General features: G+C 40.4%; 1 long non-coding RNA gene across 1 annotated transcript; it reads left to right on the forward strand.

The window, feature by feature from the left end:
• Window positions 1-14,967: 14,967 nt before the first annotated feature.
• Window positions 14,968-17,294, forward strand: LOC103136000 (uncharacterized). The gene is made up of 3 exons (XR_475982.2): window positions 14,968-16,642; window positions 16,750-16,953; window positions 17,110-17,294. It is a non-coding gene; the product is annotated as an uncharacterized LOC103136000 (long non-coding RNA).
• Window positions 17,295-23,481: the final 6,187 nt, after the last annotated feature.

Raw genomic sequence — 23,481 nt, forward strand, 5'->3', positions numbered from 1 at the left:
TCTCCACGTTTTGGTTTTCTTTAGTTTTTGTGTTGAGCAGGTTCTGATATCCTTTAAAGGTTTTAGTTCTTGTTTGGATTTATTCCTGTGGTCTCTGTCTAGTCTGCTTCCTGTGTTAATTTCTCTTATGTTTTTGCCCTGAGCAGTCATCCTCCTCACCCGTCTCCAGTCGTATTTAACTTCCAGTCATGCCTTTGTCTTGTGCAGGATTCTTGTGCGTTCTTCCGTCTGTGGGTTTGGTGAACACGCAGGTTCAGGTCAGTCAGGTTAAAGTTTAAATTAAATAACCTTCACAATGCCACGTTGCCATTTGGTTGTCATATTAGTGGCCACGCTGATGACATCACTTTACAGTACAGCATTTAAATCCAAGTAGCATCATTCAGAAAAACCTTTTTAAAACCCGGAAGTGTTTTGCATTCTGCTCACACTTACCTGAACATGCATTAAAGTAGCTACCAAGTGCTTCACACAGACGGAGCGAAGTGGAGTTGTGACATGGTGTGAGTCAGCAGAGCTTCAGTCCAAGTCGCTGCTGCCAGCAGACTGCTTCACAATCCTTGGAATGGAAAATGGAAAATGGAATGGAAACCAATTAACCGAGTCGGTGACTTTATCCAAATCCTGATTTAAAATGGAGCTTTAATAATAATAGTAAAAAAAAATAAATAATAATTTTAAATGAGTGAGTAAAAAAAAAAACTGTTGCAACGTGACAGCGTTCTTAACCTGACTGGTGGCAGAGATATGGTAAGAAATGTAATCCCTGAGGCGTGAGCTGATTAGCTTATCCAGTCTGAGTCGCAGCCGGTGCAAAATGAAAATGGCTGCCGTCTTGGGAAAAGAAAATCATTTTTGTTTTCAGACAAAAAGAAGAGAAAAAAAAAAGCACAAACAGACTCATGCTGATTCGTAAGTCATTTTTTATTTATTATTGCTCCAGTAACCTGTAACCCGACCAGTCGACTAAAAGCCTGAAAATATACAACACATTTCCTCAGTCTAAATCTCCCCTCAGGTTGTGTTTAACTCAGATTCTGCTTAGTGGAGGTGAGCTCTGATTGGACGAGATGGTTCAAATTCTTTGCAGAAACAAATTACACAGCTGAATTAAGCTAACATTACGAGCATTTCATTCACATTTAAAATCATTTTAATTACTATCTACAGTAATATTCTGTTCCCTAAAAATATCTTTTCATTTGCAAATCAGGTGTGGTGTCCGGCAAAACGGATTTGACCAATCATTTGCTGAGCCTCAGACCTCAGCCACAGAGGCTGCAGTAAGGCATACCCTACATGCGTATTATTAAACATTTAACATATCAGTAAGGCTGAACTCCAGTGCTAATAATCTTTGGAACTGTTTACATCTTCAATAATCTGTATGTAATTTTACGAGCAGGTTGCCAAGGTATAAATGATTTCTTACCTATATATGTGGCAGGCCTTTTTAATATAAAGTTTATCTGACAGTATTGCATTCTAAATGTCTAACAATGCATTTTGACTATCTGGAATGGTAATTTGATATATCTGTGTTGATTGAGAATAATAATTCAAGATGTCTCCAATTCTGTTTTGATAAGCAAAAATTATTTTTAAGACATCTCAAGTGCCATCACCAGATTTCTCATTTGATAGGTCACATATCCATAATTACAATTTAAGATATCCATCCATCCATTTTCTGAACACCCTTGTCCCTCAGTGGGGTCGGGAGGGGTGCTGGTGCCTATCTCCAGCTAACGTTCCGGGCGAGAGGCGGGGTACATCCTGGACAGGTCGCCAGTCTGTCGCAGACAATTTAAGATATCTTGACCGTAATTATCACAATTATATGACAATTATATTTTGAGATTTGGAGATAATATACTAGTAAGCCCCCTGGTGCTGCCACTGAGCTGTCCAAATAGTTGCCTGCAGAATTTGTTGGTGTCCTGCGCAGAACGGTCAGAAAATTTGGCTAGAATCTAGAAAGAGCTCAGCAGATTGGGATAAAAGGAGAATGAATGCAAAACTTTGTGAACTGCTTCAGAAATCTGCCAAGAACTGATTCACTTCCGACAAACACATTGCGATCAGTAACGGCTCTGAAAAGCTAAAAGTTCTCCTGTGAACCCATTCCCATTCTGAAAATGTTCAATAATCTTTTTTCATTTTTTTTTCATTGTTTTTTATGGAAATGTAAAAAATGCTACATAAGTCTGTAACATTTTGACCAGACAACACTAATTCAAGATATCAGTAACATCATTCTAACTAGTCAGATATTCAGGATGTATCAAAGAAGAAAAGTGATCTAATTAAAGATTTATCAAATTCATTTGGAGACATCAAATTATCTGCTATTTAAATTCCACTAATCAAATTTATATCTAAAAAATACATTTAAGATATCTTGAAGTATGGTGTCATTTAAGATCTTTCGCTAGAATTATCACTAATCAGAACAAAAAGTGATATCTCAAATTTACTTTAATAATTATGGAATATCTGAAATATGCTTCAGAAAGTCAATAATTCATGGTAGATATCTAATTGAAGCCTCCACACAATTCTGTCATTATTTATACCAATCAAAATGTAATTACTGACATCTCAAATGGTCATTTTGTCTAATCGTAACATCTTATTTTACTAAAATGTCAAGTCAAAATCCAATCTCGGATGTCTGTAATGTGAGTGCGGTGAAACCGATTTTGTGCGGAAACGGCCCGTCATACTCCACCGACGCGTGACTCGCTTGTTGTTGTAGAAACATGCCCTTCATCCTCAAACAGAGTGGGCCCTCTTTGTTATCCTGAATGCAGCCTCTCAATGTCAATCAAGCGCTGATTGTAGAATGTAATGTAAATTGAGCTGTGCTGGCAGCCTCCAGCTGGCTTGTTTGCCTTCGCTGGCCAGCAGTGTGCTTTTGTAGGTGCAGCCATCTTTTATTCCTGCTGGCTTCCTGTTTGCCTGCTCCTTGTCAGTGTTTATCTACGGATTACACCTTGTCTGCTTGTCTGCGTGTTGCACTCAAATAGCTCCTTCGTCTGCATGCTGAACAAGCATCTCTCGGAAGACGGGCCCCGAGGAGCAAATGAGGACACAGCATATTTTTACACAAAGCAGGATTTCCTCAAAGGTTTTCCGGATTGACTTTTTCTTTGACGCTTCTAGGAAATTGCATTGTGGGTAAACTTCTTATTTTAGGAGGGAAATTAAATATTTGTAGCAGTAATGACCACTTTTACCAGCCTTACTTAGCTCACATAAACTAACAAAACCGAGTACAGTCAGGAGAGGTTATGTAAATTTTGTTCTTACAATGCCTGACTTATAGTTCCAGTAGCTAAATATATATTAATCTTTGTCAGAGCTCCAAAGAAATCTTAAATTAAGATAAAATTTCAAATTAACTTTATTGAAAAAGTTTGTGTGCACAGATAAGGGCTTTCACTTTGGCTTCACATTCTGACATCATACAGACATTAATATATAATCTTTAGAAGAAATAAATCACCATTGTCTATACCTGCTTGTCCTTTCTGAATAATGGCCGTGCTAAAGACGGCCAGCAGCTCCTGTAGGTGTTAGCTCTTGACTTGGCACAGGAAATACAGTCTTTGCTTTGCCTTCTTCCAGACGGTGCCTCCGTGTGAGGACCATCTCAAGTCCCCACAAACTGGTTTCCAAGAACCCAAAGTGACCCAACGTAGACGGAACACTGTTGTTTATGGTGAAGGGGACGTAGTGTGGGGAGTGTCCTCTGAAAGTCCATTGTCATCTCCAGCGTCTTAAGCAAGTTCAGCTTCAGGTACTTGTGACTACGTCAGCGGACGAAACAATCTACCTCCTGTCTGAATTCAGACATATTGTTGACTTGGATCAGACCACTGACAGTCATCTGCAAACTTAACCTTTGTGTCTACAAATGGGGTCCAACCAACCCCACACACATAAAACTTGTATCATTTACCACAGTCCACTACGTTTCCCTCAGTCCTCGCATGCACAAGGGTTAAAAAAAAAAGGGTACACTGAGCAGCGATCATTTGCGTACAGGAAGAACTGGAGTGGGGCGAGAACACGACGCTGGGGGCTGCCAGTGGATATTGTCCTTGTGGACAGAATACTGGCCTGTTTAAGGGTCTTGAATATTGTCGTAATGTGGGGTGTTTGGTGTTGAGGAGAAACTCGGTTGGACCCAGGCAGAAGTGCAGAATGATGGTTTTAATGGAGATCAGTCAGAAAACAGTCCAGACAGCGCAGGTGAGCAATAAGACAAGGAACCCAGACACTGGTTGCACTGCGGAGGCACAAAACTGGAGCAAGGCAGACACAGGTATGTACAACCCACGACTTGACTTACGACTAGGACCCCACAAGGAGCAAGGGACACAGGTGAGGTTAAATACGCAGGGTATAACCAGGGAACACGAGACACAGCCGGGAACAATCAAGGGCAAGACGTGACAACACAACACCCGAAATACACTCAAAAAAACAAATCCTCACAAATACACTACCTTTTGTTACCTCTTTCATTCTCGTTCATCAGAGGGTCAATAGGGTAAAAGGTACTTTCTAAGATTGTTGTATCGATTTCCTGGATGCTGCAGTGACCCTTACATTCGACAGACAACGATTCAAAAGCAACATCACTGACTCCAATCCAACATGAATTTGATTTAGAGTGAAGGACATGTTCAGCCCACTGAAATAGTTTGACTACAAAAAGGTGCCGTTAATATATTGAAGAGACGCCACTGGAAGCCCTTTTCACAGAACATTGCCTTTATGGCCTGAATCGGATCCGATGAAGGAATGGTATTTAAATTCTTTTGGTTGACAGATTGAGTCGGATCCAGTCTGTAAGATATTATCAATTATTGCCATCGTCTTTATTATCCACACAGAATTACATTTCTGAAACTTATTGATTTAACTTATAGCACCAGCATTTCTACATCAACGCACATTATGCTGACACTGTGATAAACCTCTGCTAATCGCTAATTGTCTGACATGGAGTATTACTCACCGAACTTAAGAAAGGTAGAATGAAATGTGGTGCTCAAGAAACTGAGTGGTGACATGCCTGGATTCAGTCATTTATTACAAAATACACCAGTTTGAGCTTTTGAGAGCACCTGTGCTTCCTAATTAACTGTTAACTATTTTCTGTTTTGTCACATAAATGAACGGAGGCAGGAGAGCCGGAGCTGCACCTTAATCTCAAGTGACTGACAGGAGGAATTTGCTGAAAGCATATTGTAATTAACACATTCTGTCTTCATAGCACCGACATTAAATTTTGTAAAGGGCTTTCTGAAACAGAGTCGGAGCTCAGTCATTTTCAGCTTAGAGGAAAATTATATTAATTAGAAGTGGCAAAGTTGGACGAGCCGGTGTGTGATTACCACGGCACATGTAAAAACATCGCAGCTTGGCGATATCGTCGTCGTATTTGGACAAAATGTAGCAGATTATGTCCAAACTGAAGGCAGTTACTCTAAAAAGTATTCACCCCCCTGGATCTTTTACCATCGTTCTTGCTGTTATAAATCAGATATAAATTCAAAACTGATTTCTACAAAGTAATGACCTGGATTTTTTCCATTTACTGCAGTAGTTATCTGTACTTACAGTTCTGGATTTTCTTTGCACGTAGTCAGATTACCTGCTTTGGACAATGTGTTTCTGTTATTTTAAAATTTATTCTGCTTTTTTTTTTAATCCACAGGTCTGTGTTTGCATTCTTCAAAAAGTCAAGACTGACATTATTCTTAAAAATAAGGTAGCTGTAAAAAAGCCATTATAAGTATGAGGAAGTTTCAAAGTGTGTCTGAGACTCACTATCGTTACTGTCTGTGTGGGTTTAAAGTGAGAGGAGAGAGTATCTCAGGATAAAAAATAAATAAGTAACACTGTGTCGCCTCTATGTGACTGAAAACAGACTAAGGACTCTGAGTTTGGACATCAGACTCTGTGGGGGAATCAGCCATGTTTCTTCCAGGCAGACTTTTTTGTCCATTATTATTTTTACACTACAAAACATCTGACAAATGGAAGCAACTATAAAGTTTCACGTCTTTGTTCAGATTGAAAATAAATTGTAAGACTTTCTATTATCAGAAACGCGCCGTAAACAACTCGTCAGTCATTTTGAGGTACAAAAAACCTGAGATGTTTTTAATTGACTGTAGCGTAAAAGAAGAGGTGAAACGAATCACCTGTGTCTAGGTTTACTGAGCTTGGAGGATTTGGTGAGCATTTTTTTTGGCTTTCAGGGCTGGAGGACTTCACATGGTCATTAGATGTCTACACTGTCAAAAGGAAGCCCTGAGACACCTGTGCAAGACACCCAAAGGCGAAGGTCCTATTTTAAACTTCAACCCAGAACCGAAAAGAGAACATCCCAACTGGAAACATCACAAATTGGCAGCACAGACCGAGCCAGCAGCGCTGTGGAGGCAGCAGGTGATTAAAACAGAACGTCATGGGAACCGATGGCGATCCATATCTGCAGACTCGGGAACGCTGCCTGTCTTTTGTTTGTAACACCGTATCTTTTGGATTTTTTTATGGGAGGGATGTGAAGGTGATTTCTGTTTTTTTGTTTTTTTTTCTTCTTTTCTTCACAAGACAGAAAATGCAACAATATTGGAAGAAGGAAGACAGACACTGGGATCAAAATGTAGAATCAAAGCACAAACCTGAAGCACAAGTCTGCATGTATTGGCTTCCTTGTAAAGCTGTACAAATAAAAAACAAGAACAAATCTTATACAAAAAGCTTTTTTTAAAAAAAAAACTCTTTAATTTCTATTTAATTTATTCAATCAAAATTAATTCAGTTGACTGGCGTCTTCATCTGGAACACATTTGGTATTAGCTAATGGCTAATACCAAATTAAGAAACTGAATGGTGACATGCCTCTCAGACCCTCTTCAATCTGAGAGGGTCTGAGAACAATGCTAACTTTAAACTTTTGAGATGAATAACATGCTGCTATTTCTAAAATGTGTAAGCTGTTGTCTGGTTATTTAAACTGATGCAGATTATTTCTGCAAGAAATGGAGGCAGAAAGAAGTCCTGAACAAATTGTTTCAAAATAAGTAAATAATATTAGCATAACTGGAATTCTGTATCCTAAGTTAGCTTTTTAAGCTGCTTTACATTGACTATTAAGATTTTTTTTTTCTTACTTAGTGTTGCTCCCTGACACATATTAGTTTAACACTTTTATTTTCACGCCAGAGTTTGATTTCAACCCCAAAAAGTGAGCTACAGTCAAACTTCTCCGATAAAGCCAGCAATGCTAAAAGGATTCTTGGAGGAGGTGGTAAATTGAATAATCACTCATGTCTCCTCTAATTTAGCAGATGGAATGGAAGGATAAGAAATTATTATTCATATAATTCTTCCTGGTAGATGGGTGCTGAATAAACAAACCATGACAAGCCTCCATTTGGCTCTCATTTCAGATTTCGTGGAAGTCACGTCACCCCCAGATTGAATAAGGTTGCGAGGGTCTCCGTTCCAATAAGCAATTTCTAGTTTTTCTTCCAGTTATATTTAGTTCAAGTCAGACATAATTTGCTGAAATTATTGCGGATATAAACTCAATAGAGGTTATGCAGGTCCTGAAACACACACACAAAAAAAAGTAGATTATGATGTTAAAATATTCTCCTGTTTGTGCTTTTTCAAATGCGATGGCAGCGAGGGGATGGATAATACTCTTCCCACTGGAAAAGGCGACAGGTTTTCATGATTCCTACTGGTGTGTATAGCTGCTCACGCTGTTTTTTTTAGGCTGACTCAAGCTACGTTACACATGGGATGGAAAGGTGGCGGAACGTTTTGTGCCGCCACCTGCTGCGATCCGAGTACACAGAGGTGTCACTAAAGATAGCCTAGAGTGAACCAGGTCACCGTTTCCTCCAGCCTGCAAAATGTACGCCCTCAGACAACCATCCATTTTCAGGCTTTGGTTTTATTGTTCTGTCTTATAAAAATGTATTGGAAAAAAAATATGCACTTATCAGCAGGAAAAGGAAGAACTCGCCGTGAGAGACTTTTGTAAAATCAAATGCTAAGTGCTTCGGCTCTGTTTTTGGTATGATCTTCAGCAAAAACGAGACAAGACGCTAAAGTAGAAGCTTAAATTATGTAACCATCACAGAATTTTTATGGAAGTTTAAGCAAAATGACTAGTTGGAAATAAAGTTGAATGTTAAATGTAACATTGCGGTGCTGGTAATGAGGGATATCGATTGATAATGTTTACTGAAACTACATAATTGGAAGAAAACTAGAGCTTCTTCCTTTGTGTATAAATTATAAACATTATGATTACCTACTTAAAGGGGCAGCATGATGTAAAGTCAACTATTTTTGAGCTTTGCATCATGTTATAATGTTATCCCCTCATCAAAAACATACCTGAAGTGTTGCTTTAATTTTTTCATGCATGTTTAAGAAATCATTTCATTTCCCGCGGCAACCATTCAGCTGGTTGGACCCAGCCCCGCCTTCCAGGCGCAGCTCCTCCTCTGAGCTTCTGAATCTCAGAGCAGCCCTCCACTGCCAATCCCCCACTCGGCTCCTTCAGACCAGGCAGCAGTTAGCAAACACCTGGTGGAGCTGAGTTCATTAAGCAAACTACTTCTCAGTGCAGCACTGGTAAAGACGTTGTTAAAGGGTTAATAGAGGAGCCATGTTGTGACGACTTCCTGAAGGCGGAGTTTCAGAAAGAGCAGGAGTTTCTTAAAGAGACAGACGCCCCATTTTAAGGCGATAAATTACAAAGCCGAATATTTCTTAACTCATATTTGATATAAATATGATTTTTAGAGCTGAAGGTAACATAGTTTCTTGATAGTGTTATGAAATGCTTTGAAAATACATAACACTGCCCCTTTAAGAGAGTGTGTGTTGGTTCCCTTTTATTTACACATTCTTGATCTGTAGAGGCATGGACTTCTGAGGTTGTGCTGTTGCATCTGGATGTTAGCGGCGGATCCTTTAGATCTCGGAAGTTGTAAGATGAGCTGCGTTTGGTTTGAGATCTGGGGGAATTGGGAGGCCGAGGGAAAACCTCAGACTTCTTGTTGTGCTCCACAAACCATACTTGAGCCATTCCCCGAGGCCACAGCTGTCAGGGAATGCTGTTTTCATGAAATCATATGTACACAAGTATGTTGCAGACTCTATAAAAAGTGTTGAGCCCAAAATCATTCACACCCCTAACAGGTATGATCTTTAATTGTACTGACCAAGTTTCTTGTGATTGGAAGAGGCCCATCCAGAGTCCTGACTTGAATCTGATAAATAATCTGCTTAATCTGAACATTAAAGTGAAGTTTAAGCTCCATTCACAGAATCTCAAATTTCAAGTGGAAATTTGCAAAAAAAAAAACTGGCCAACAATGATTACAAAAAAAGAGTTTGGTTGCTGAAATCGTTATGATCATTGGCTTCATTGGTTTTATTCATGTCTGGTGTCTTCACCACCTCTTAATTGTTTATTTATATCCAATTAGGTCTTGCCATAATTCCACTCAGTTGCTGTATTAACTGTTGACAGACTGTCTTGCCATATCAGTTCATGTCCTTGTGTTCAGTTTTATTCTGCTGTTCTGCTCTTTCTGCTTATTGTATCCTCGATTAGTATTGTTCTTTCCACCGTGTATTGTTGCCTCTTTAAGTCTCGGCTCGGCTCCCGATGTTAATTATTAATTTTCCCTCAGTCTACCTGTTTGCCTCCTCTCCCAGCTGCACCCTGTTAGTAATAAACCGTCTGCCTTTTGTCTACAATCGCTCTCCTCTGTGCTTCAGCTTCTCCTGTTGCTCTTCATATGCTCCACTTTCCTCCGTGCTTTATTATAACGTATCTCCTTTTTGTTGTGATTATTAAATGCTCACCTCACCGTCTGCCTCTGGGTTTGCCTGCCAACTAAAAGCACATCATGGCAGTAACGTGAATGCAGATTTTCCCCAATGTTCACTGAGATGGGTGAAAATTTTAATAAAATGGATGTGAAAAGAAGTTAAATTTTTTATTTGGTATGTTCTTTATGTTGCTTTATTGTCCTTAAGGTGTCTGTGTCTTTTGCAATAAGAAGCAAACTTTGGACATAAAACACACACACACACACCCAATTGAACCTATCAGACATAATAAACACATTTTTCAAAAAGGAGTTGGTAGAAATTAGAAAAATGTAGCACTTCCTACACCGGTGTGTCTTCACAAACCCATTTACGTTCATGTATTTTGAACACGACAGTCAGGGGGTTGTAAGATCTGAAGTGTTACTATCCCTAATAAAACGGTGTTGGTGACGTTGTCCTATCTAAATCTACCAGGGACGTGAACCTCTTAGATAGATGGCATGTCAAAGTAACATCCTGTGGACAGCAGCACCCAGAGCAGAAGGTTGCTCCAAAGCGTCACTCTGCCTCCGTGAACCTGCCTCCTCCTGGCAGTGTGTCCTGGTCCCTTGTTGTTCACTAGGTGAGTGAAACACATGCACATCGATATCATATGGTGTAAAACAGAACGTGGGTCATGAGCCTTGCTCTAGTGGCTGGTGCTCCGTGTCTCTATTGTTAGTTTTCAGAGGTGTAAAGGGATCGGCTCGGAGCACATCGGCTCGTCTGTGCTTTTGCAGCCACAAACGATTACGTAGTTTGTACTCTGACTTTTTTTCGTCTCAACAAGTAATTTTCCCCCCCTTTTGGGAGCTGTTCTCTTTTTCTTCAACGTGTTCTGTGTGACAGTACCGCAATCAGGGTCAGGGTTAGGGAGTGCCACAGAAAAGCCCAACAGATTTACTTTCACAAGTGGAGCATTACAGCTTTCACTGTCTTCGTAGACATTGTACTGGATTTATTTCTAATACACAGGACACAAAGACTCCAGTGTTAATATACGGCTTTAACTACTCCACTTCCACTGTCTGGGTTTTGTGTCTGCAGGAGTCTTTTGCTGACAACTTCTGCTCCTTCCTTGGACCGTTTGTCACTCAGCCCTCAGAAGTTATGCTGTGTCTGTTGTGTTTCCTAAGTTTTTGTCCTCTCAACATGATTGGGATTCTGTGCAGTCACTCATATGTGCCACTGTTACAGATCAATTCTGTGTTGGCAGACTTCTGAATCTTTTGTACTCTACAGTGAGGTGGCTTTGCTTGGTAGTTTTTGCTCAGTATCTTGGGGGGGGGATCTATAATAACCAGCCTGTAGATTGTAATTCACAGACCTCACCATCTCCGCTTGAGACTGTTTTTAAACTTTGGATGAAACATGACATTAAGGACAGGCTAAAGTCAACTGGGCTTTTAGTGAGAAAATGTTCTTTTATTCTCAGAAATTCAGTTGCACACCAGTGGGTGGAGAGGATGATTCAATACTGCAAATGAAAACAAGAGAAAAAAAAAACTGTCCACCCCGCAGATACATTCACCAAACACAGAGTCCAAAATAGGATTTCTCTAGAACAGCTGGAGAGGAGAATTAAATGGCTTTAGTGCAGGCATGTCTGTAAAATATATTTTATTCATATCTCTGTTTAAAGAACAGATCATTAAAACTCCTTAATAGGCTTTTAAAGTTCTTCAGTAGAAGTTGAGATTTAGTGAGGCTGACAGAAAGCTAATTTTATTTTCACAAATGATTTAGAATTGCAAATTTATTTTCATTTTTATCATCTGGTTCTTTTTGTGCATCATGTCTTCATGTCTTTGGCTCATTGGAGTTTGTTGTTTCCTCAGAACTATAGAAATACTGCAGAACCGGACATGTAAAGTACCACTTAGCCATTTAGCTTTGATATATTAATAGACTTATGTAATTAAAACAATTAAGCAAGCAAAAATACCAGTGCATTATTTGGGGCCTCAACCCCCCCATTTTTTTTTTATGTTGTTAAAAGAAAAAACACTGCTCCGGCGGCCAAATCCATCTTTTCTAGAAATATTGAGATGAGCTAAACTCAGGCAACGAAAGACTGTTGCTAATATCTTCCCTATCGTTGCCTGGATCTTCTTCATTAAAACAAAGCTGCGTCTTTTACCACATATATAGCAAACAATATGTCTCTGTATGTACAAGAACACAAAATAAGGAACCTAAAGGTAACACTGGCTGGGAAAACCAAAAACATGTTGCTAATAGGCTAACACGTTGCTAGTTTTAACCCTAAGCATTAGCATGCCCACATGGCACCTTGCAGGGTTTCTAATTAGTCTCGAGAAGGCCTGCCACCGTTAGGTAGCAGCGTTGACACATGAAAGAAACAGTTCATTGTATTTTATAAAGCTAACTACATATTTAAGGAGCAGCTAACACTGCTAGCATGCTGTGTCTGTCGGTCTGCCTGAGGTTTCTACGCCTCCACAATCAGTTTCAATCAATCAAGTTTTATTTGTACAGCACATCTCATAAACAAGGCAATAATTCAAAGTGCTTCACGTCATGAAAACATAAAAACATCATAAACACATCATGTAGTCAACAATTGGAAATACTAAGATCACAGTTATTTACAGTTTTTACTCTTGAATTACATTTTGCTGGTATCTGCACATCTCTTCTGTTGTACAGTTTCCTATGGTCACTAATCGCCACTAACATGCACATTTTGAAAAAAAAAAAATTTAAATTGACCTATCTGGTTGCACATTGCTTTGGTTGCACATTGTTATTTTACATAAATAACACGCCTGGTGGTATTTATGTTAAAATTCTATCTTTGCTGTACAGTACTTTAGTCTTTATTTAGTAGTTTTATGTATTTTTCATATTCCATCTCTGTGTGAATCTGCTTTGACTGCCTGTCACCTTCTGCTGTCGCACTGGAATTTCCGTATTACGGGACGATGAAAGGAATTTCTATTCCTGTGATTTTCATTAACTTTCTAGCAACATTTTCAAAACTTTCAGGCCTTTTGAGAATAAAAACTTTTCAGGTGATTAGTAAGATAATTTTTTGCTGCATGTAAGGAAGTGGAAAGACCTCAAGATACTTGGCAGCAGCCGTGCTGCAAACGGTACAAAAAACTAGCCTGAAGTGCTGCATCGACTAAAGTCGAGACGATCATGTTGTGGGTTTGCCATCAAGCCAACACAAACAGTCCTCCTTTCAAATTCTCTTGCTTGGGTTTCAGATCATTGATAAGCAGACTTCTCACCACAGACGTCTGTAGCACGTTCAAAACACCTATTGAACAATCAGGCGTCGTATCGCTTAACGGGGAATCCGCCGGACACTCGATACCTTCTAGAAAATCACACAAAGTCCCAACTGAGACCATTCATACTCCATGTGATTTATGATATTGAATTGCGGTCTAATGCTGCGCTAAGGAGGCCAAACTGAAATAAACATTATTATGGAACTGCACAGCATCTTTGATTTTCCTCCTTCTCGGGCCTTGCAGCCGGTCTGCCGGAGCTGCGCTCCGCCAGGAGGGGCTCCCATAAATCTGAATTAGAGCCGTTTGGTTTGAGCAAAAATATATTATCTCTCTGGCATGATTTGCTTTTCGCTGTTATGTTGTAGCATATAGCGTTTTCCTTTTCACCCACAAATTCAAAATAAAACTGGTTCTTGCGCGGCTGAAAAGCTTTTATCTCATTAGCCAAGTTAAGCACAATAAACAGTTCCTGAGCAGAATGATAAAGCTGGAGAGCTTTCCTTGCAGACACCTGCTGAACAGAAACAGAGACAAAAGCACTAAAAGAGCAACAAGAAATTATTAACTACAAAGCCTGACTTTTCATGAAAGGACATTCATTTCCGTCTTCGATCGCAAATATTTTTTTCTGAATTAGCTTAAAAATTTTGCTTTATAGCTTAAGAGTGTTTCATCCAGCAGCTGAAAGAGAGGCTGAGGCAGGAGACAGGAACAGAATATGGCCTGGTAGTTTTGAACTCTTAAGACTTTCTGAAAAAAACAACAAAGAAACAAAAATGCATCTAGTTTTGGCTGTGATATTTTTTGATACACGAAACAAAATGAGAAAAACTATAAACCCAAACACGCCCCCAGTAATCAGCTGATAGAAATGAACCGACCGTTGAATCTAGACTGGAATAAGAAAAGTGAGTCACGATGATGAAAACATGCTAAATTAAATTAATTGCTGCAGCGCCGACATGTTTGATCGTGCCTTATTTACATCCTCGTCATTATTGTGATTTGTCACAGGTTTTTACTGCGTCATCAGTTTCATAATAAAAATGAACTGTGAGCAATTCACTGTGATCGCCTGCTGGTGTAAACTTGTTTTGATCTGGCAAAGTGACCGACGTCAAATGAGGAAGATGCTACAGGAGGAGTTGCAACAACCACTTTTCACGCCATTCTCTCTGCACTTTTACAAGTTTTTATTTATTTAGATATTTTCTTATTTTGTAGTTTTTAGGAACTTGATGGGACACCCTGTTTATGGCCTCAGATGGTTTGTGAATAACTTTTATCTTTCTGAGGTAAAATTCTGAGAAATATCTCAGCATTCAAGACGTTCTACGACTTTTCATAAAATGACGTCGCTGCTACTTTCGATTCTGTGTTTTGAAGACTAAAAATAAATGAGAACAAAGTGAATTATTTATAATGACACACACAAATGAAAAAAGCAAAAAGTGCAATTTGGGGGAAATCAAGATATACAGACCACCAAATTTTCATAATGTGCATTTGTACTGCGAAGGCTCACTGTGTCAAAGTCTGGCTAATACCTACAAAAAAACATCTGCAACATTTATATGTTAAACAAACTAAGAAAAAAAAAAGAAAAGAAAAACAATCCGGATTCTGCACAATGAAGGAAAGAGGGAATACAGAGTTTTACTAATAAAAGACTGAAAGTGCTTGATTGGATCAAATTCAAATGTTCAACATTTATCTTTAGTGGAAGACACTTTTCACTTCCAGCGAATTTCAAAATGTGTTGTGGTAGAAATATTATTTAAGTCTATGCTACTAATGCCTGGAAAAGGTCAAAAGGCATCAGAAAGTATTAGAAATGCCCCGAGACTGATTTCCAGTCATCCTGCTGATGGACTCTGATGAGCAGGCAAGCGATGGTAAAAATGTGGGAAATTAGAAAACACAGTATGGGATAGCTGTATTATTTAGGACAGGGGCGCTCCAGTCCAGTCCAGTCCAGTCCTCTGCCATCCTGCCACTTTCAGATGCTTCTCTTCTGCAGCACCTGAATCGAATGATCCGCTTGTTACCAGGCCTCAGCAGAGCTCAATGTCAGCAGGAGAGGGAATTCAGGAATTTCATTTGGGTGCATTGGAGCACGGATGGATATAAAAGTTGCAGAGTGGTAGCTCTGGACCACTGGAGTTGGACTCCCCTGATTTAGGATGTAAATAACAATGTGAGGGTGATTTAATCAAAGGGAGGAAAGGAATTGTACCTTTTTTTTTTCTCGACTCGAACGATTTCATTCGTATGCCCGACGAGCTCCGTTCTTGTTTGTCTTTTTAGCTTACGTTTGAAGCGATCGATAAACCAAGCTAAACTAAAGGCATACCCTCAGCATTCTCAAACAGCTAATCTACTTGCCTGCTGATGAAGAAAGAAGCCTGTTCAGAGGGTTTGGCCTCCTCTAAAGCTCCCTCCTTATTTCCCGACAGCGCCGTTCGTCTTTCCAGCTGCCTTTTTGCCAGTCAGCTCTCTGCCTCACTCCACTCCCCCACTTCTCCCGCCGTTGAGAAGACGCCAGGCCACGACTGTCCCCCATGCCATGTCTACTGGATGTGTGAACAAAGCTGGGAGAAAGCGAGAGAGAGGGAGAGAGGTGAAAACGGCGACTCTTAAGTGAGTCAGACCCAGTCGCGCGGGACGGCTGGAAATGTCTTCCCCTTTGATTCCCCGGGGAACAGAGACAGAAAACAAATGGAGTCTGACTCCCTCATTTTCTCCAAGGTCCCAGAAGTTGACCCGCAGCCACACGTCCCGGAGCGCTGACATTCGCCGAGCCACCAGTAAGGTCTGTCAACCTGACACAACGGAATAAGAAACCCTCCCAAAAGCCCTCCGCTGCTCCGCCGCCGCCCCATCGTCCCTCATCTCCATTCCAACACAGTACGCAGTGCTCAGTGGCACAGCTGACAGCCAAGTTGGCCTGCTCACACAGCGATGACCCAGTGAGTAATTGGTCGATAGAAGTCGGCATGCATCGGCCTATGTGGCTTCGCGGGCGGGCGCTGACTCACTGTGTGTTCGGCCTCAGTCGTCATACCGCGGATATCAACGCCCACTCCGAGGAAAACAACGAATCCCGAGGGATGAGATGATCATTAGCGGAGAAGTAAAAATATCCCGTGAATAATCACTGCAACTACAACGCGTTTATCTCGCCGCTGAGGGGATATGTGTACACAACAAGAACATTATCTGTCTGCGGTGTGGCTTGCCAGCGAGCTCGGCCCATTTGGCCGCGAGCAGACAGAAGAGTTTGGCAACTGGTTATCACATCGCTGCATCTCGACAACTGGATGGCCGCTGATTGTGGCCGATGAACAAAGGATTCCCGCTTTAACACATTAGACCATTAAGTCGAAAATCCGTGTCGTGTCAGTAATCCAGACACTAAGGAGGGTGGACAGGAGGAGAGCGAGCAGCTACAGGTAGGACTTGGCTCCGTTTTGTGCTCGTGCAAAGTAGCGCGTCGCATCTGTAAGTGCGCAGGAGCACAATTCATTACACACTGGCGTTCGCCGTGTCGTCTCTGCAGCGCGATGCAACACACCTGCTGTTCCCCGCTGATTAAATAAGCAGGGTTATGTGGAGTGAGAAGCAGTGTGAGACGCATTGTCAATGCAAAGAAACCTGACATCCAAACACAAGATGGCATCTCATCAAAGCCGTTTCTTGATTTGCATAGAGAAGCCTTTGACTTGGCACATGCCTGGTGATTGGGATAAACTCGTCGTGGACGGTAAGGCATGCGCATGTTTACGGGCGAGGCAAGGAAACAAGAGAGTAGAAATGTAAATGGTTCTTTTCTTGTCATACAATACTCACTCGTCTGCACACACCAGATTTTTTTTCAAGGTTTTTTGTGGCACAAACGGCTGTTACTGTCTGTATTCAGACAGAAGAGGGGAAGAAAAGCAGCAGAGGTGCCGAGGCCGGGAATCGAACAGCCGCTCCGGCGTCTAAAGGCCTGTCTTCGCTCCATCTCCTCACCGTCCCATGATATTTTTCTACAGTAAAATTCTGCTTATGATTTTGTCACGATTTTAAAGGAATTTAAAAAAACTACTTTTAACAGAGCCATGAACATTTCTGATGGATTATTTCTTATTTTCAAGTGGCTTTGACTGGACTTCTTAGGCTTGTCTCACAAAAGAAGAGGAAACAGGTGGATGCACTCTAAAGTTTGCTGGGTCCTTCATTATTCATTGAGTGAAATATCTGCTGGGTATCTGGAAGACCTCTGCTTTCATTTCAGTTAGTTTTATTTTACATGGTTTTTGTTTGCTTTCTCATTTTCTTTTGTCCACGCACATACGCACGGACACACACATACACGCACACACACACCTATGTTTGGTCTCCTTATGTCCTCTCAGTGTAGATGGGTTTCTCTGTAAGGCTTGTTAGAGGTAAAGGTCTCCTCTAAGGGTCTCTTGATGCTGTAGCTTTTGTCACATTGAATTTTTTGATTTTTTCCCCCCACATATTCCGCTTTGGGCTTCTCAGATATCTGAACATAGGAGCACCTTTTATGTTCAATTTATCCAATAACATCAGTTTTTTTCACACACCACTACCTGCCTGTCAGCTTTTGTTTGAGTCCTTCACTTTTGCCACTGGGACACAAAGTCAATGTACAAGTTTTTTTTTGTTTGTTTGTTTTCAAAGAAGTATCTTGATTCCCTCTATTACATTACCTTTGAGCGTTTTCACATTTCTGTCTCATTGCAGCCACAAACCTCAACGTGTTTCTCTGAGATTCAATGTGACATAATGCCCACACAAAGTAGGGCACGAGCAGACAGCCCTAAATAAAAATCCAGTGTGTTAAATTGAAGTCAGAAATCACCTGGTTTGTCCACGTAATGGAGTCTACCCGTGTGTTATTGAGTTTCGTTACAAACACACCTGCTCTGCGACAGCCGTACAAGTTTGAGAGAGAAAATTTGAGATGAAGACCCAGGAGCCAGCAAAATGGGGAACGGAGCTGACGAGAGTTTTAAAGTGGTGATACATTGTAAAGCAATGTACTGAGTTTTCACCACACAACTCTCACAACCATCAGTCATTATGTTGCAAATCTGCTCTCCACTAAAGACCCGCTTGTTGACATGAAACCTGTTAGCGGTTTGTGACGAGGTGCTGCTAGTTGACATCAAAAACAACTCTGGTGTCAGTCGACACTACAGCCATAAATCAAGTGGCCAGTCAGAATTTTATATGTTGTCCCAACCTTTTCAACAGGAATCTTTGCTGTTCATTTATGGTTTTTGATTAAAACTTTAAAATTTTTAATCAAAAACCAAAGAGGAAATGACCACAATGTTGTACAAAGCTGGTAAAGATATATCCCAAAAGAGCTGTGAGTGCAGGGAAAAGTTGTTTTAGGAAATATTTACTCAGGCAGGATACAAGCTGACAGGACTGGATAAACTGAGCTTTGAATCACGGAAACCTTCATATTTCATGTCGCCATGATGGGATAATTTTGCCAAAAAGAGCAGCAGTGAATTATTTTTTTCTTTTTTTTAATATAGAAAAGTGCAACTTAGACCCAGTAAAGCCTTCTTTGGATAATTCTTGGTGGGCGGAGAACATTACCGAGAACAAGAACCGAGAAGGTCTGGATAGATGCAACATTCATGAGCTGCACTGTGACTACAAGCAGATAAAAGCAGAATATTTCCTGTTAATTTAGCAGCAGCAGCAGCAGCATTCAGTTCAGATCTGTGCTGCACTTTCAGAGCAGTATTTTTATTCAGTTTTAATCATTCAAATGCTTAACTTGAGCATGAGTAAAAATCAAACAAATCCACAACAATAAAATGACCTTTAAAATACTCCTAAAAACAACATTTTCATTTTCATTTAGACGGTGCAAACGCATTCTCAAGTCTGAGTTATCGATTACCTCCAGTGACTTACATGCACTCATTTTGAAAACCTGCAGTGTAATTTTTGACAGTGCTTCACTCTCGGTAATCAGCAATAAAAACTTTTTACTGCCATCCTAAATAGCTCTCCCTCCATAGTGCAGATTGCGGAGGGAGCAGCAGCATCCCATGACGGTCCTACATCATCCACCCACAGCAGCTCCGTGCCCGGGGCCTTGACTGGGCATTGCTCTCTCTAAACTTGCCAGGATGCATCTGTTTGGCCTGGATGAGTCCTCAGACTGCAGGAAAACCTTCACTGGACCCCAAACTGCCGTACATATCTGAACATTGACTCAGTTCATTTCAGCCACTTCTATTCAGGATTCAGTATCTCATGGCCGTAAAGAGGAGGGTCAGAACATGGACAGATTGAGAGCGTTGCCTTTTAGCTCGGGTCTTTGAGAGACCAGGGCAACTCCCACACCACTGCAGGCCGAGCAGCAACCTATAGATCCGTCTCTCAATTCTCGCTGCTTTACTTTGAAGGTGTTTTCACATCTGACAGTCTGGTAGAATCGCTTTGATTGGAGATTAAAAGTTGCAACATTTGTTCCATTTTCAGCTGCTGCAATTCGCTTTCACACCGCACTGTGTCAAACGAACCAAACCCTTTGGAAAACATGTTCCCCTCCTCACCTGTGGTTGCGCTGCACCAAGAACCAGTGAAGGAAACGACGCAAAAACTTCTCAAGAAGATAATGGCTGCGTTTCCCTTACAAAGGTGAGCGGGACGTTGTCGATATTCTGCTAAAGAAGTTAATGAGTTTGTTCACGTCATGAGTCGCTAAAAAACATGCCGCGCCATGATCCTCCAACTACTTCCTGTTGTCGTCTTCTTCATGGTTTTCGCCAGTGGCAACATCCGTGGGATCATGTGACAAAAGTCTTTCCGTTGTTAATCTCTCTTCAGCAGAAACAGTCAATATAACTTCACACCATCAAACTGCCTTCAAGCTAACGGTTGCAGCAGGTAAACATAGTTTTGTTTCTCACTAAATTCATATCGTCCTGCTACGTTATTTTGACGTAACGTCCAACAAACTGATAAACCATGGCGCACATGGTTCAGCTGGGTAAATACCATTTAAAGGGAAAGATCTCAAAATGTCATAGCCATAAATTACATGACAGCAGCTAAAGTTTGGGGCAGCTGAGTCCTCCTTCTGCTTTATATTTTCATTCCATATGCGAGAAGAAGATCCTCTTGGAAAAGACTGTGGAGGTCTGGGGAACGGCACTCGAACTGCACCAACACGCCTCATTGAACCAGAAAAACACATGGATTTTTCACGATGGTGAGGACATCGGGAAAACAGTTAAACCATGAATCAAGATCATATAAAGATCCTTAAAGCCTGTTGCTATTTCTGGTAGCATTCTCATTACAAATCAACTCACTGATTCCTTTTTTCTTCTTCTAACACTTAGATTTACACCAGGGTGAGAATATCTCAGACGGCAAGCCGAGTGGTTTTAACACAGTGGTGGAGCAGGCAGAAAAGAAAAGAAAAAGAAATGTAGTTAGATGAAGGCAATTTCTTTTACTCTCCCTTTGTTTATTAACCCAGCAGGTCACGGATTTGAGAATTTTATTTTCTGAACCCCACATCCGCAATCTTTTTCTGGCAAATTTGAACAACAATCAAACAGCCACTGAGCTAATTGTGAGCGATCTGAAAACGGCTTGTTACCAGGAGTTAAATTGGGATTTGTTTGGTATTGGTTGCGTGTGTGTGTGTGCGTGTGTGTGTGGGTGTGCTTGTGTGTTGTGTGATCTGAGGTTTTCACTGTTTACTGTGATAATTAGTTTAAATTATTTTTGAGACGTGCCATCCAACTATCTGAAAACAAACCAGTTCAGAAGAGGTCTCTCTTCAAAGCGAGAATTTATTTTCTCTGAGAAATTTCACCTATGAAAATACAGGTCAAATAAAATGAAATAAATCACTGTCTTTATTAAACAGATGTGAAAACTTAGACAAAAAAAAAAGATTATAAAAACCATCTATCCTTTATCCGCAAGTAGTCACGACGTTTATATTCATGCTATTAATCCTGATGTAGTTGGTACCCAGAATGCAATATTCTATATCTATAAAATCGAAAGCATGAATGAAAGGTCCGTTCACAAGAATCACTTCCTGAAGAGCGACCATACATGTAGGTGGGCAATAACAAATGGGACCCTATAGAGGGCAGCATATTATGTTGTAACACATGTTTGTCATTGGGTGCCAGTAGCTGTGTTTCTATTACAAATGTGCGCAAAACTATGTCAATGTTCCGCTAATGGCTAAAGAAATATAATTTTGTATTTGTAGTGTTTCCAATAAATAAGAAATTCAAATCACACGTACGTTTGTTCACATGACAAGTCACTGAGAAACATGCCACGCCATCATCCTCCAGCTACTTCCTGGCCCTTCTTCTTTGTTGTTTGCGCCAGCGGCGACATCGTTGTTGATCATGTGTTATGGGGGGGGGGAGAAATAAAATATTTCCCTGGCAGTTTTTTTAAATAAACCAATTTCAATATGGTCATGAAACCACGTCACCCTAGCGGCAAAAAGGTTTCATCAAAAGAAAAAAAACATTTTTTTTTAATTCCTTTGTTCCCATTAAGCAAATTTATTTTCAAAATGTCAGATTGTGCAAATACATGATCAGCGGAAACGCCGCGGTTTGATTTCTTATACTTTTGAAATTATTTGATGAATTATTGATACGGCTTTCTTTTGAGCGTCTTTCTTTAAAAGAAGCTGAAATATATTTTACATACATTGTTTGTACAGTTTCATACAGACATTCTCAATTATATTTTTCTGCATCTGAATCTGTCACGGTCCCTGACAAGAGACCCTTTCTTCTGCCACCAGACTACAACAAAAAGGGGATGATGTTGCAGGGTTAGAGCTCAGCTAATTTGAAACATCTAAAAACCTTTGTTCCCTGAGATGTAATTAGATCTTAAATAGCTTTGGCTGATAAATTAAATCTCTTTACTGTTTTGTCCCTTACCAAACCTGATTAATCATTTTTTAATCAGATCGAGGCGGAGAGGTGCCTTGACGTTTCATTTAACCGAAGCTGAAGGCTCAGACACTCGCGCCTTCGTCTGATTAGTCTTGCTCAACACCCGAGACCACAGGGCACAAAAGAAAAAGAAAAAAAAAAAAAAAGGCAGGGAATTTTCTTACAGTATTTTCTTTTCTAAAACCCCATGTCATCAAATGTTGCCGTGTGCTTGGAGTTCACTTCCTCATACAGGATTGGGAGGAGCTCCTTAAAGGTTGCATGCTAAAGTCAGTCTGCTCCCTGTGGCTACTGTACGGTAGGTGGGTGCGATAACAGTCCGGTCATGGAGAACTCTCTAATTACAGATGACACACTCATATTCCGAATCTCTTCATTCTGCCGGGGTCTGTGCAGAGAAAGAGACGCTCTTGGTAAAAGATGTGTTAGGCCGACTGTCAAGAAAAAGAAAGGGGCAGTAGTATGTGTTATTCAGTCACGCAGCAGCATTTTATATAACAATCAAGAAGCTATGTTACCTTCAGTTGTTATAAAAAAATATGACTTGAAAGAAATTTGATTTTATTATTTAACATCTTGAAATTGGGCATTTGTGTCTTTAAAAGCTCTTTCTGAAACTCCGTCATAGCACTGCCCCTTTAAAGACTGTGCACCATTTTGCTTTGCAGGCGTTGTCCTATATACAGTTGTTACATTGTTTTCTAAAGTAAAAACGGCAATGATATTGGTGATTAATACTTTTGGAAACCTTTCTCTTGCCTATCCAGCCCCAACCCATCCAGGCTTAGACTCCACCAGACCCCTGCTGGTGGCAAAACGCTCGCAGCAGATCCATAAAGGTTTTCTTCACCACACAAATTGAAACTGATTTGTAGAATATGGAAACTGAGTCAACACCATCTGAACTATTTGTTTTGTGGAAGAGTCAGTTATCTGACAGCAATCAGGGAATAACGACAATGCAAATGCTGAAAACAGAAAGTCATTGTTGCCAAAAGTAGGCCATTATTTTAGGAAAGTGATCTAAACCAAAATCCTACCTAAATATTAGTGTAGGACTCTTGGTTGTGTCAAAATAACATCTGCATGGTTGGCAGGATCTACCGTTTCCCATTGCCATTAACTTTGTCCACAACAAAGTGTCTGTTCTGAGTATTATATTAGAACCTTGACAAATTGTAGAAATGTCATCTATCGCAGTGGTCCTGAACCCCACAGGACCAATTGGTAACAGGCCACGCAAGAAATAATTAAATATTTCCGTTTTATGTATTATTTGAGTCTGGAGGATCTTTTAT

The sequence above is a fragment of the Poecilia formosa genome, unplaced genomic scaffold (genome assembly GCF_000485575.1).
Source record: "Poecilia formosa unplaced genomic scaffold, Poecilia_formosa-5.1.2 Scaffold29, whole genome shotgun sequence".
Lineage (NCBI taxonomy): Eukaryota > Metazoa > Chordata > Actinopteri > Cyprinodontiformes > Poeciliidae > Poecilia > Poecilia formosa.